This window comes from Pteropus medius, unplaced genomic scaffold, assembly GCF_902729225.1.
Source record: "Pteropus medius unplaced genomic scaffold, Ma_sr-lr_union100, whole genome shotgun sequence".
NCBI classification, from domain to species: Eukaryota; Metazoa; Chordata; class Mammalia; order Chiroptera; family Pteropodidae; genus Pteropus; species Pteropus medius.
The window spans coordinates 16643147-16655676 of NW_024349800.1; the positions used below are offsets into that span (position 1 = coordinate 16643147).

At 37.7% G+C, this 12530-nt stretch overlaps 1 protein-coding gene across 5 annotated transcripts in view; it reads left to right on the forward strand.

Moving 5' to 3' along the window:
- Window positions 1-2295: 2295 nt before the first annotated feature.
- Window positions 2296-12530, forward strand: part of SCEL (sciellin) — a 113760-nt gene continuing 103525 nt past the window's right edge. Inside the window, exon 1 of one of the 5 annotated variants that reach the window (XM_039886920.1) lies at window positions 2296-2785. The gene's annotated coding sequence lies outside the window, so the exon portion shown is untranslated. Of the gene's footprint in view, window positions 2786-3120; window positions 3252-5906; window positions 6116-11830; window positions 11850-12530 lie in introns of those variants that run through there. The other 4 variants (XM_039886917.1, XM_039886918.1, XM_039886919.1 and 1 more) reach the window with 4 other exon arrangements.

Here is a 12530-nt window from a genome sequence, read left to right on the forward strand (position 1 = left end):
TAGAATCTAATAATATTTATCCGTTTCTTTTTTTCTGTAATGATGCCAAAGTAGCTACACAGAAGTCATTCTGCAGAAGGTGCTAGTGTGTTTTAGGCTTCTCCTTACTCTCATGTAAACCTGGAAATATAGAGAAACGACTTTTAGAAATTCCTGCTTGGAGACTGTATTTGTTAGCTAGGGCTGCCATAACAGAGTACACTAATCGAGTGGCTCAATACATACATCTCTGTTATATAACAAGGTTAAATGTTTGTGTGGGTTTTCTTCTGTGGTATTTAGCCAATTAATCAATTTATCCATCCTTGTTCATCACTGTATTAATTACTACAGCCTTATAACAAGTTCTTATATCCAGCGAGACAAGTCCTACGTCCCAACACTGTCTTCTTATTCAGAAAGTTCTTGGGCATTCGCTCTCATCTGTTTTAGAATCAATTTACTGACTTCCATGAAGAGCTCTGTTGATGTTTTGATTAGAACTGTAGTAAGTCAAAAGATTATTTAGCAGGAAATTACCGTCTTTCTAATATTAAGTCTTTCTCTCTAAGAACACAAGATCTGTTTCCATTTTATTTATGTATTACTTAATGTCATTCTGGAAAGATTCATAATTTTCTCCATATTATAAATTTCTTGCATATCACAATTTAGTAAGCATAGCTAATAAGGTCTATTTTCCATTTTAATATATATTTTTCTGAGATGTCTTTTTTTAGTTCTTACAGCTACTAAAAGTAAGTATTGAAATAAAACAAATTTAGGACCAGTCAAATTATATGCTAATTAATTGAAAAGTATTCATTACAAACTAATATTTTTATTGAGAAAAAGTTTTTATGCTATTTATAAAATAGAATAATTAAAATAGTATTTATGTTATTCTTTTTTGTTTCTTTTTTATTTCCAGTATGCACATTATGCTTTATAAGGACTATGTGTCAGTCAAATTTCTGCTAAGAAAACAGAAAGGCTGGAAGAATGTAGAACAAAGCTGCTGGCGGCATTCAGGGAATCAGGACTCGCAGGAATTGCAGGAAATGGCTAACCGTGATTCAGCTCTGTTCACCACCGAAATGAAATAATTCACAGGAAGATGCCCCGAAGCTTCTGGAAACATCTTGCATGTACAATCTGCCAAAGCCCATGATGTGCCTGCCAGGGACACAGGAACAATATCATGATTTCTCCTTCTCTCCCACCCTCTTAAGCTCGTGTGAGTATCTTATAGGTGGAATATAACGTAGACCCCTGCAGCAGAGATTCTGAGAAATGTGGTCCCTAGTCTTTTAGCCCTTGTGAGTAACAGATCTTGGCACGTGAATAGTGCTGACTTAACCACAGATAATTCACACAACAAAAAATAAACAAAAATACAAAAATGAAGTCAATATACTATATAGGTGGTATGAGTTTGAAATATTTTTATGCTGGTAGACATAGGCAATCAGAATTTTTTGGCTAGTACTTCTCTAGAGCCCAGTAACAGCAACTCTAGGGAGTCTCTCACTCTCTTATCCCCCAACTGCTCTCTGATTCACCAGCCTTCTCCCTGCCATCTCGCTTTTTGATCACATCCTTCAGAAAAGGCAAATCCAATAGACCTTTAGGACACAACAGACTTTTAGGATGCATCGATTTCCTTCTCCTTCATCTTGCACAGTTCCTATGGTGTGTAGTTAGTCTTTGACTATGAGTACTCTCCTCTTGAAAATTGACCTGGAATTTTCAGACAGTAGACAGTACCCCTGAGTGGACAATGTCCACATGCTCTAACAGGGCTGGGGAGAGGGAAAGCCTGTAAATCACTCTTCCTTAATCGCTTTTGCTCCAGCACACAAAGAAATGATACAGACAGTACAGCTCTCTGTCCCTGAGGTAACTCTAGCCTAGTCCCAAAGGGTCGATACTATTCTACAGACATTTTTTATGACTTCTTTCTCCCAACATCCTTATTATCTTTTAGTTTGCTTGTTTGGTCTCCTGAAACTGGCTTATTTCATCTACTCTACTCATAGATTATAAGTCAGAAGTCTTCCTCATTGAAAAAAACAAAATAGCAACAACAAAAAACCCTTCAGTGCTCCACCTACTCAATACTGGCATTCAAGAGGGTCATGCCTAGTTCACAAATGATTCACAGGATCATGACAATTGCATCCCACTGAGAATCAACAGGAGACTCAGCCCTTAGCCCAGACTGACAACTCACCTCACCTCTTCCTTCGGTCTCCCTGATTCTCTCACTCAGCATAAGATTCCTCCTCTCCAATACAGAAAAGCAGGCCAACAGAGTAACAGTCCTTTTATCACCTAATATTGTATTGCATCCAAAGTGAGCAGAACCACACGACAAAAATAGAAGACTAGTGACTTCAGGTTAGGTCTAGTCGGAATCCTTGAGATAAAAAGATGGGGGCTGGAACCAAATTCCTCTCAAGCCTTTGATTTTTCCCACGACTGATATGGCCTGTAGAAACAAGGTTATAGTCAAAGGGACGTTGTGATCTCTCTGTACACATGGTGCCCTTTGGGACTGAGAAAGGACACTATGGAGGGCCTGTTCTGGGTCTGAGGCCTGTCACTCTTCCTCGGATGTTAGAAGTACTTGCGTCACCCTTACTGTGTTTCCACAGTGCATCGTGAATGTCAGGAGCTGCTGTCTCTTTGGTGTTCCACGAAGGGTTGGAGGGAAGGGAAGAGAAAAGCAGATATGATATTTCGGCAAAAGATTCTGTGTTAGTTTCATCCTTTACTTGGTTCAGAACAAGTAATATTTGCCAAGGTAAGTTTTGTTTTGCTTCGATTTTTAAAAAATATTTTAAATTTATCAGTAGCAGAGGAAAGTAAAGCTATAGGCATTTTAATATAAAGGTGGGTTTCTAGATAAAGACAGTTTAGAATTGATTTCTTCTAAGGAGGCTGTAGATAATCCTTTGCCCCTGGCTGAGGAACTTGTTCTTTGTGCCACACCTTGTGAGGAAGACAGCACTGCCAAATTCCTCTGCACAATCCCTAAAGAATGTCTTTGCCTTTGCCAGTGTTATTTGCTCAGGCCTCTGTGGGATTTGGCTGTGAAGGGTGGGTCAACCCACAGGGCGGGCTGCATTCCTTCCCTGGGAGACCCGGGGAGCTACCCAGCTACTTCTGTGGCAGTGGGAACTTCAGGTACAACATTGGGATTTGTTTTCTGTGGTTAAGCATTTGCTTGGAGATATCTGAAGTGCTTCTTCTGTGAGATCCTCTTGATGGTAACTTTTTGTTGTTATTTTAAAATAACTCCATTTGCCTTCAGTAAATGACTTCGATGAGATGATTTTAACATTTCCTGATTTGCCTTTGCTATCTTGGCAAATCACACAGTTATGTGAAATATGTTGGTTTCCTTCTAACTTTTGCAGTCAGCCCAGGAAACCCCTGAAAGAGACATTGTGATCTCTCACTGTTTCTTTCTGCCGTGATTTCTGCTGAGTGAGAGGTTAAAGGAAAGGAAGGTGTTTCATACAGTTGTTTTGATGATAGGACCCATTGCTTCACCATTCCAGTCTTGTCTTACTTTACTGGAGACTCCTCTGGGCTGCCTCGATCAGTTTGACTCCAGATTTTTTTTCTTACTGCTGGAGAAATAAAGATATGGATTAAAGAGTGAAAGGACAATAGAACTTATCAAGCAGCTTTATTAGACCCAGTAGGAATTACCCTTGATGCAAGACAGAAGTTTGCTCTTATTTAATTTTTTCATTCGAACCTATATTTTAACAGAAGCAAAATGGGGCTTGGTTGGGAAAGGAAAGGCAGAGAAGAAATACAAGCTTATAGGTTTCAGTAATGTGAGCTCACGGATCATACATTTTCTATGTGCCCTTTTCTAGAGTCTGAGATGAAAATAAAAGTTCATGGACCACATAACTTCTCCTTGAGTAAATGGACAAGTAATGGTGACTTATATTCTTGTATAGGATACATGAAGAAAAATATGTGATTTTATAATATGTCAATTTATAAAACTTTGTTCAGCTCATACAGCTTGTCATTTAGCTGGCAATGGCTTTTAATATTGGAGGCTTAAGAGGGGTAGACACTTGCCAAATCTGCATAAGGAATGTGTGAAGTGGACAGATGTTAATGTAGTGCATTAAAGGTGCTGGAAAGGCTGAACTTACTAAAAGAGTCACACATTTTATCTGTGAAATGAAAGTGAGTTACAGTCCAGTTTGTCTGAGGTCCTTCTCTGAACTCTTGGTGGCTGCAGACACTGGAATGAGCCACATTGCTGCTGCAGGCTCGGACAGAGTGGGAGGGACACTTGTGTGGATCTTCCTGGATGGATGTTGAGCAATCAAAGATCAAACACTTACATTTCTCAGCCTTTCTACATGGGGTTGGCTGTGGGTGTGTAAAAGCAAGGTCCACTCCCTGTTTCTGTGTTGCAGAATTATAGTTAGACTGGACAGACAAGTCAGGTTATGTGAGTGCCTCTGAGGGAGAAATATTCCTAACCATGACAGCTTAGGTCAGATATGACTGTGAGCAGTCTAATGTTGGCTTCCAAGGACAGAAAATACACATGCTAAAATGAAAAAGCTTCTCGAGAGGATCATGAATAGTATGCAGCGGAAAGTGAATGGTGGGCATGTTGCAGCAACAGCAGCAGAAATAGCAGCAGCAAGTAGCAGAGGGTTAAAAACCCTGGCTCTTCCCTCTACCATGTGCCTACTGTGAAACCCTAAGCATGTTACTTAACCTCTCTGAATCTCAATTTCTTCATCTGTGAAATAAAGATGATAATATTTACCTTAGAAAGTTGTTGAGAAGATGAAATCAGGTAAGATATAATTGCTTTCAATCTTATCTGACATAGTAAGTGGTCAAGAAATGTTTTATAATTTCAAATGGGCTCTGGTCTCACTTCCACACAAATGAATTTGTTGGCTCATTGGCAAGTCACCCAACCATTCAGAACCTCAGTATTTTTTGCCTTGAAAATGAGGTTTCAACTTTTTTTTTTCTTTCTCATTTAGTATTCCCTCTCTACAGGGAGAGGAGGAAAAATGAGATGTGTTTTTCCCATAGGGTTGGTTAGCATAGACCAGAGGCAGGTCCAATATTGCCAGCTCCACTGCAGAACATTCTGCCCAGGCCCAGTCTTTTACCATATTGTCTATGGCTGCTTTCTGCTATAATGGCAGAGTTGAGTTTTTGAATATGAATTACAAAGCCTAAAATAAAGTATTTACTATTTGGCCCTTTAAGAAAAAGATTGCTGACCTATGACCATAGAAAAAAAATAAAAAGGAGGGTTGATTCTGAGTTGCTTCAGTTAATAATAAAAGCTTTTTATTTGTATAACATTTTAATTCTCTTCGATATTATCATATCAATCTTTTTCTCTATCTGTGCTCAGTGCAAAGGGGAGTCACATTTTATTTGCTAATGTAGGATTTGTGAACAAGAATCTTGATAGTTTCTGGAAAATTTCCTCTGATTGGGAAGAGATGTTCTATAAAATGTACCTTTTCTTTTTGAAACTGTCATATTTTAAACAGACAGTGACTTGAGAATTGTAGGTAAGTATTGTGACTTTTAAGTATAAAAATGAATTTAATCAAGTCTTTAGATTATTTTTTATCCTGCCTTGGGAATTGACTGGTATGTTAGTTGAAAAATTTCTCACTTTTTTTTACTCTTCTTTTGGTATTAGTGGTAGAACTGGTAAAAGTCAAGATTTGTTTTTATGGGAGACACCTGAATGCATAATCATATATAATTTTTTTTTTTTAGAAGAGGAATGGAATGTTAGCAGGGGGAATTGGGAAATCAAAGCAATAATAAGATGTACCAATTCCAAAATATTCAAAAATTACTATTTTCTAGGGACATCATATAATATCATTTTGTTTCAGGAAAAGATAATCCATTAGTTTAAATAATGTTTAGAAATTGAATATTTCTAGAATTCTCTGCCCTCTTCTGCAGTATTTATCCTTTGCCTATACAAAGTAAAGGAAATGGGAGACAATTTGAAGATGAATTGTGAAGAGTAACATGAGAGGTAGAGGAAGGGGGCAGAAGAAACGAAGTAGTGGGTGCAGGAAACGAGTGGGAGAGCCTACAGGTATGGTAAGTGGGGACTTTTCAGATATCATGTGTGGGAGAGGAGCAGGACATAATTTGGGATAACCAAGTGGTTTGTGAGATTCATTCAATCAGAACGTGTAAGAAGTAAAGGAAAATAGCAACAGAGACATAAGTGTGAGGAGGACTGTTTGAACCACATTTCTCACATTTCTCGAGTCTAATCTATCGAAGGCTGAGATTCTAAGAAGGTTGATGCAGGAGAAGAAAGGGTCTAGTAGTTTCATTTTTTGTCAGGTGTCTTCTATTCTGTTTTCTAGTGTGTCACATGGTAATGCAAATATGTTCAATTAAGAAGCAAACCACTGAGAACTGGCTAGGTCAGGCCCAGTGTAGACACTAAGGATTCAGGGATAAACAAGGTTGGGGTCCGGCCCTTAAGATGCTTATATTCTAATAGGGAAGACAAACACAGAGCTATTGATGTGTGTGTGTATGTGTGTTTGTTGATGTATAAATCTAACATATATGTGTTCTATATGTATAAATCTAATATATATGAAACATATACACAAATTTATCTATTATATGTGTAAATATGAATATATGGAGGTATATATGTGGAGGTATGTATATGTGTTATCATAGGTAACATATACAATTTAGGTATGTTTTCCCCAAGATTGAGTTGGAACAGATTTCATATAATTGTTGCAAACTGTACTCAAGTATCCAGGGATCATTTGAAAACATGACTGTTAAGTTAATATTGTTTTTAGTACTCATAGAAAATGACTGTTTAAAAATTTGCATGTGTTTCTAGCATTTGTGTACAAGATTTTAAAATATAAACTTCTAGATGTAATCCTAAAGATGTGACCTATTTTTAAGAGCATAGGCTTTTTTTGCATTTATTTACTAAATCAAATAAGTGCATGCACCTCGAACTTTTGTTTACTTAATATAATGTTTAGTTTTTTAAATTGTAAGAATAGATAAAATTATAGAGAATGCTGAGGATCGTAAAAATATGATCGGTGTGGGAGACTGAATAATGTTCCCCAATAGATGTCCACATCCTAAACCCTCAACCTGTAAATATGTTACCTTGCATGGCAAAAAGGACTTTGCAGGTATGATTAAATTAAGGACCTCACAATGTGGAGGTAATCTTGGATTATTTGGGTGTGCCCAATGCAATCACAAGTGTCCTTGTGAGACAGGGACAGAAGGATCAGAGTCAGAAGTAGGAGATGTAATGACAGAGCAAGAGGCTGGAATGATGCAAAGGAGTCATAAACCAAGGGATGCAAGTGGCCTCTAGAATCTGAAAAAAGCAGAAATGGATTCTTCCCTATGAACTTCCAAAAGGAACCAACCCTGCCAACACATTAACTTCAGCCCAATGAGACTTTCAGATCACTAGAACAGTAAGATAATAGTATTATTTCAAGCCACTAAATTTATGATAAGTTATTACAGCAGCACTAGGTAACTAATACAATCTGAATTATTAGAAGAGAGATAAAATAGAAACAGGACTCTGCCATGATGGATATGGGAACACTGAGGAAAGGGAAGACAGATTGAGACTAAGAAGAAAAAAATGCCAAGCTGAAGAGAATGTGAAGAACAAGTCATCATCTAAGAAAAGGGAATTATTGAATACTATAGTGAATGCTGCAATGCACATGGCACCTCTCATTCTATTGTTTATAAATAATTCTTTATCAAGGATTATTTATCAAGTGAAAGTTTCCTTCATGATAAGACTTTTATTGATCCATCAATAATTCATCAATAAGTTCCAGGACTAACTCTTGAAAAGATTGTAGGGGAGGAAAAATAATTTTTCTTCTACCCTTCTAAATTCCACTCGCTAGTCTAATAATCAAATTGACATGAGACAAATTAGCTGGAGAAAATTATCAAATTTATTACATATGTATATATGGAGCCTCCTAAGAATATAGGACAAATCAGTCAGTTGAAGATTATATGCCATTTTGAGCTAAGGAGAAAAGGGGATAGTGGTTTGAACTTCAAAGGAAGTGTAGACCATTCATATAGGTAGATGAGAAAGAGCAAACATTTGGTAGATAAATTCTTGCCACACCACCCCAAAACAATGAGACACAGAGGAGAGTCTAACAAACAGACTGTTATATTCCTTCCTGTCTGCCTTAGTTCAGAGTGTGCTAAGGTGATAGCTCCTTTCATTTAAGTGAGTTTTTCTATCTGAATTCCTTCAGGCAGGTAAGAAGGAGGTAAAATTCTTCTTGAGTCTTTTTTTCTTAAAAATAACCAATTTAAAATAATCAATATAAAAAAAGGCATATTTTGGGGTAGCAAACTCTGCTCCTTCTCAGGATCTACAAACACCTTCTAAAATCTATGTTTAGTCATAGACAACTAATTATACATTGTGCATTAAAGCATTTGACCACTGGATACAGTAAATATATCTAGAAGAGTCTAAATTGTGCTTACATTCTTATTCTTTCATATATATTTCCTATGTGATAAAACAAAATGCATTAATATTTTACCAATAGCTGATTTTTAGGTAGCACCTTACTAAGTTCCAAGCCATATTCTAAGTACTTTTTCTACATTTACACGGTTGATTGTCGCCATGACCTACGTGGGAAGTATTATTTTATTATCACCATTTCACAGACATGGAAACTGAGACTAGAGAAGCTAAATGACTAGCACAAGTTTACACAAGTAGTCATAGGCAGATGCCATATGGCACCTGAGTCTTTGTTCTTAAGCACCAGCCATATTGTCTCTGCTATTAAAGTCTTCTAGAAATGTATGTGGTAAGCTGGGTACAACTAGTTTATTGTATAACGTATTTAATTCCTATAATAGAGGCATGTACAGTTCCCTTAGAGCAGAAAGGAAGGGGATACCTGCCAGTGATTAGGGAGCGAGATGGTAGGAAAATCCTCACAGAGCAGGTTATATGTTTGTTGGGCCTTAGAAGGTGAATAAGACATTACCAGGTATATAAGGAGCAAGGATATTCCAGGTCACAGGAATGGTATGGGACAAATATTAAAGGCCTAAGGTATATGATATGTTTGGGCAACAGCAAACATTTTTATGTGGTTAGAGCTTAGAATATATGGGGGGTAAGTGGTGAGAGATTCAGCCTGGAATTGTTTCAAGTAGCTTAAAAAATGCATCTAGACCAACTTTCTGCTTATCCTATCTGCTCCATCTAATACGGTATTTGCAATATGGCTTGTGCAACAACTTAGGAACAGAATTTTAAATTTTATTTAATTTTGATTAATTTAAGTTTAAATAGCCATACATGGCTAGTAGCTGCTGCATTAGACAACACAGTCCTACGTGAATGTAACGTGTTTGAATTTTACGAGACGTGGAAATTATGATGAGTTCGAAGGTATAGAATGACATGATTGCATCTGTTTTGGAAAAATATTAGGGGGTGATGTGTCTTTACTGAGGAGAAAGAAATAACTTGGTGTGCGCTATGCCTGTAGCCCTCTTCTGAGCAGTTGCAAGGCTTAGGGGAACCATGCTTCGAACCACGTAGTGCTGTTGCTTTGGTCACAGCTGATTGAGATGAGTGGGTATGTAGCAAAACTGTCCTCTTATGGCTCCCCAGAAACCCAAGAGATGGCCTGGTGCAAGAGCTCTATCTATAGGGACCCAATATGGGATGATGGCTGATCAACTGAAGCAGATCTGTCTCAGACGATTTAAACCGATGCATACAGAGACTGTAATAAATTGGTAACACAATGGAAAGAAGAAGCAGGAAGAGAATGAGAGGTATGAGAACTGAGTCATGATAGGGAGACTCAGAGAGATGGTATTGGGTGCCCAGATTTGCCCCCAGACAACCAGTATTGCTTCTGCAAAGTAACCAGCAGGAGATTTAATTTCTAAGAAAGGCTGCTGACACTGTGTCCTCTCTTCCTTTCAGGCCCCTGAAACCTCCTGTGCTGTGAGGGATAAGTTCAGCAGTCCTGGAATTAGCCTGAGTTAGTCTATGGAAATAAGAAATAAGTATGCACAGCACTGATCTGAAACATACCAATTAATAGCATTGCTTTATAAACATGCACCCTAAGAGTTTCAGGGTAGTTTGCATCAGGTGGTCAGCATTGTTTACAGATGGCAGTGAGACCCCAGAAGTCCTGGTCATATAGCAGGAATGTGCTTATGTAACACGTAGGGTGTAAGGAGTTCCAGCTGAGACTCCATTTGGGCATTCCATTCACAAGTCAGTGGTTCTTGATCTGAGAAAGTGGATCCTGCAAAGACGCTTCCAGTGGAAAGACAACTGGAACTTGCAAGTGGCTTCTCTGAGCCTTTACTGTGAAGCAGCCTTTAGCTGTGATGCTTATCTTTAATGTGGTTGCTACATTGCATCCTTTTCCTGCAATAAACTGTGGTTTTCTAATTATTGTTTTGGGTACTGGATCTTCCCTGTTAAACTGCCACTGAAGGTGTGGTATGCTCCTGTTGACTGTGGTTTCTGGAGCTTATATTTGATCTTTACAACCTGAAAGAGCCTGGCTGACATAGCAGGGAAGAGATTTGAACAGTGAAGAGGCCACTTGCAAGAGATTAAAGTAGGGTTCCTTCAAGATGATGAGGTTGGAACAGAAACAGGGATGGTGGGAATCAATGGGAATGGGAGGGTTAGACTCGACCGTGATGGATCAGAGATCATTTCATTGGTTGCGGATGTGAAGAGAGTGAGGGAGGAGGTTTCAACCTTAGGCAATAAATTCAGCTGTGGTAATTAATTATATAATACAGAGAAATCTTCCCTTGTTTTAAGAGAACAGTGAGTGTTACAGGTGAGTTGAAGAGCTCATTTTATAGTCATTAATTTAGCCTATTATAATCTATACTTTAGCCAGGGATAGAGAAGTCTAATAAGAAAGTCAGATTTATAAAACAGATAAACTGGATTTTTGGCAAACGGTGAATACTCCTTGCGTATGCACGCTCATTGTTTATGATCATTATCCTTCAATCAACAATTACTGAGTGCTTTTACAAGTCAAGAACTGTGCTATGTATTTAGAATAAAGATAAATTTGAAGTATTGGTCTTTGATCTCAAGGGGCTTATGATATAATAACATGAAATGTTTGGTGATGAAGAGTGTAAAGTGAAATAATTGACTGCAAATTGAGGTCAGAAATGATGATCATGAAAGTATGAAGTAACAATCCGGATCTAAAAGTAAAACTTTAATTATAAAATTCAATTTGCAATTCTAAGTTTTTCAGTGGAGGAAAGAGTGATTGTTCTCATCTTTGTAGAATTGTTTGTTTCAGCCTGTGACTGGGAGGATTGCACTATATTTGCAGTGTATTTCATGTTTCTGTACCAAAGACCATGCGACTAGGAAAATGTGGACACATAATACCCCGAGGAACTGGTGTTGCTGGGCTGCAAAAATGCTGGTTTTAGTGGGTACAGGAATGAGTAGAAAAACTTCCAAGAGGGGTTTCTCAACTTGGGCACTGCAGAGGAGAGCTTGGCTGTGAGTCCTGATTACTCAATTATATTGCTGCTCTTACTTTTCTCAGTAATTGGAGAGATTAGTGATTGCCTCAGGTTGCCAAACTCTTAGCCACATTCATAAGCAGAAATCTGGAAGATGTTAAGAGGATCCAGGAAGGCGGAGTGGATGGATGGCTCTTTTTTTCTCTTGACCATCTAATTAATGTCTTCTGAAACTTCAAAATTCAGTCAGCATCACCTTCTGGGTCCAGGTAGAATTCTTCAGTCTCTCTACTACATGATACCTGGCCTTGAAAATTGCTCTGTATTTCTTCATCCTGGTTAATTATAGTTATTTAATTCAATGTCTGACTCCTCAAACACGGTGAGTTCTTAGAGAGCGAGCACTAAGTCTCACTAATTTTTCTGGCCTTTGGACTGAAACAGTCCTAGAAGCATATTAGGAGCTTAATATTTGTTAAACGAACAAATGATTGAAGAGGCAAACGAGGATAAGAGAGGTAAACTGGTAAATCTATCACAGATGGTAATTTGGTAATATTTATCCATTAAAGTTGAAATGTGCAAATCCTTGGATCCAGGACTTACGTATCTAAGAATTAATTTTACAGGTATGTACACATGTGCCGAATATTTTATGTAGAGTGTTATTCACTGCAGCATTGTTTATTAGCAAAGGCTTGGAAATGATCGAAATGCCCGTTAATAATAGATTGAGGCAATAGATTATGGAACGTCCATACTATGGAATGCTGAGCAGCTGCAAAAACACAATATAGAAAGATCATCAAGATATAATGTTAAAGGAAAAAAGCAAGATTTAGAACAGTGTAATATGTAAACAGTAATGTAAAAAATAGAAGAAATTAATAAATGCTTTTTTTCTTTGGAGACTGAGGTTTGGAGGGAAAGCTTTCATTGTATTCCTTTTT